Raw genomic sequence first — 3,003 nt, 5'->3', positions numbered from 1 at the left:
AATTACAACTCTCAGGTTAGATTATTCTTCCCCTCATTTCAACATATCTATTTCATTTTCTTTCTTTCTTTCTTTCTTTCTTTCTTTCTTTCTTTCTTTCTTTCTTTCTCTTTTTCTTGCAGTCTTATCTATTATTGCCTTGTGATGAGTTCCTGCAAAATAGAGCATTTTCTTCTCCAATTAAAAAGTCTTTAATTCATTTTGAGTTGATTTTTTAATATGGTATAAGATAGGGTCCAAATTCCTTCTTCTGCTTATGAATATCTAGTTTTCCCAATGCTATTTGTTGAAAAGACTGTCCTTTCCCCATTGTATATTCATGGCATTCATGTCAAAGATCATTTGAATGTACATGCAAGGGTTTATTCCTGGGCTCTCTATTCTGCTCCACTGATCTATACCCCATTGTATTGCATTTGCTTTATTACACTTCACAGATAATACAATTTTTACAAATTGAAGTCTGGTGGCAACCTGGCATTGAATAAAACCATTGGCACCATTTTTCCAACAGCATTTGCTCACTTCTGGTCTCTGTGTCACATTTTGATAATTCTCACATTATTTCAAATTTTCATTGTTATTATATTAATTATTTTATATTATATAAATATAATTAAATGTTATATTTAATATTATATTTCATTATTGTTATATATTATATTATATTATTTTATTATATAAGATGGCAAACTTAATTAATGAATATTATGTGTGTTATGACTGTTCCACTGACTAGCCCTTTGCCATCTTTCTCCCTTTCCATGACCTTCCTATTCTCTGAGACATAATAATATTGAAACTAGGCCAATTGATAACCCTTTGATGGTCTCTACGTGTTCAAGTGAAAGGAATTGTTTTGTATCTCTCACATTAAATCAACAGCTAGAAATTATTATGCTTAATGAAGAAGGCAGGTCAAAAGTCAAGATAGGCTGAAAGTTAGGCCTCTTGTACCAAACAGTTAGCCATGCTTTGAATGCAGAAAAGTTCTTTTTTTTTTTAATTGTATTTATTTATTCATGAGAAACAGAGAGAGAGAGAGAGAGACAGAGGAAGAGGAAGAAGCAGGCTCCCTGCTCCACAGGGAGCCTGATGTGCGGCTTGATCCCAGGACCCAGAAATCATGACCTGAGCTGAAGGCAGATGCTTAATTGACTGAGCCACCCAGGCACCGCAGAAGAGAAGTTCTTGAAGGAAATTAAAAATGCTACTCCAATGAACACAAGAGTAATTAAAAAGTGAAATGGTTTCATTGCTTATATAGAGAAAGTTTTAGTGGTCTACATTAATCAAACCAGCAACACTCTTAAGCCAAAGCTTAATCCAGAGCAGAGCCTTAAGTCTTTTCATTTCTATGAAGGCTGAGCCAGGTGAAAAAGCTGTAGAAGAAAAGCTTGAAGCTAGCAGAGGTTGGTTCATGAGATTTAAGGAAAGAAGCCATCTCTATAACATCAAAGTGCAAGGTGAAGCAGCAAGTGCCAATGTGGGAGCTGCAGCAAATGATCCAGAAGAGCTAGCTACGATCGTTAATGACGGTGCTTCCACTAAACAACAAGTTTTCAATGTAGATGAAACAGATTTCTATTGGAAGAAGATGCCACCTAGGACTTTCTTAGCTAAAGAAGAGAAGTCAATGCCTGCCTTCCAAGCTCTAGAGGACAGGGCAACTCTTTTATTAGAGATCAGTATGCCAGGTGACTTTAAGTTGAAGCCAATGCTCATTTTTCCACCATTCTGAAAATCCTAGAGCCCTTAAGAATTATGCTAAACCTATTCTAACTGTGCCCTATAAATGGAACAAAGCCTAGATGGCAGCACATCTTTTTACAACATGATTTACTGAATATTTTAAACCCACTGCTAAAACCTACTGTTCAGGGGGGAAAAAAAAGATTCCTTTCAAAATGTTACTGCTCACTGACAATGCACCTTGTAACCCAAGAGGTCTGATGGAGAGGTACAATGAGATTAGGTGTTTTCAGGTCTGCTAACATGACATCATTATGCAGTCCATGGATCAAGAAGTAATTTCTATTTTCAAGTCTTATTATTTAAGAAAAAGATTTCATAATACTTTAGCTGCCATAGATAGTGATTCCTGTGTCGGATCTGGATGAAGTAAATTGAAAACTTTTGGAAAGGACTCACCATTCTAGATGCCATTGAGAAAATTTGTGATTCATGGGAAGACGTCAAAATATCAACACTTTGGAAGAAGTTGATTTCAACACTGACGCACGACTTTGAGGGGTTCAAAATCTCATTGGAGGAAAAAACTGCAGATGTGGCAGAAATAGTAAGAAAACTAGAGTTAGAAGTGGAGCCTGAAGATGGGACTGAATTTCTTATAATTTTCATGATTAAACTTAAGAGATAAGGAGTTGCTTCAAATGAAGGAGGACAGAAAGTGGTTTCTTGAGATGGAATCTAATTCTGGTGACGATGCTGTGGAAAATGTTAAAATGACAACAAAGGATTTAGACTATCACATAAACTCAGTTGATAAAAAAGTGACAAGCTTTGAGAGGATTGACTCTACTTTTGAAAGAAGTTCTACTTTGGGCAAAATGCTATCAAACAGCGTTGCATGCTACAGAGAAATTGTTTGTGAAGGAGTCAATTAATGTGGCAAACTTCATTATTGTCTTATTTTAAGAAATTGCCACAGCCACCCCAACCCAAGGAAAGCCTTTCTAAATCTGTCATGTCTCAATTTTCCCATCTGTGATTCTTCCTATCTCATGAGTGTGCATATATCAATAGATTATCTTTCTTTCACAGATGGAAATGTACTGAGTCTTTGATAGCTACCCAGCAACCGAAAGAACAAAAAGAAAACTTGACAAGTTAATTCACTTTTACTTTCAGCCAAATGGTCTGCCTTTAGTCATTAAAGTATTCTTTATGGTTTCACTGCTATATTTATTTAACCCAAAAATTTAATCCCAGAATAACTTGTTTGCTTTGTAGCTGTAGGGTGAACTCAGTAATTTTGTGTAT

The 3,003-nt window shown here is 35.5% G+C and overlaps 1 pseudogene; it reads left to right on the top strand.

Annotated features, from left to right (window-relative positions):
• Positions 1-825: 825 nt before the first annotated feature.
• Positions 826-2,731, top strand: LOC117802473 (annotated as a pseudogene).
• Positions 2,732-3,003: the final 272 nt, after the last annotated feature.

This window comes from Ailuropoda melanoleuca, chromosome 5 (genome assembly GCF_002007445.2).
Source record: "Ailuropoda melanoleuca isolate Jingjing chromosome 5, ASM200744v2, whole genome shotgun sequence".
Lineage (NCBI taxonomy): Eukaryota > Metazoa > Chordata > Mammalia > Carnivora > Ursidae > Ailuropoda > Ailuropoda melanoleuca.
The sequence above is the reverse complement of the archived record's forward strand: the minus strand, read 5'-3'. Positions and strand labels throughout refer to the sequence as shown.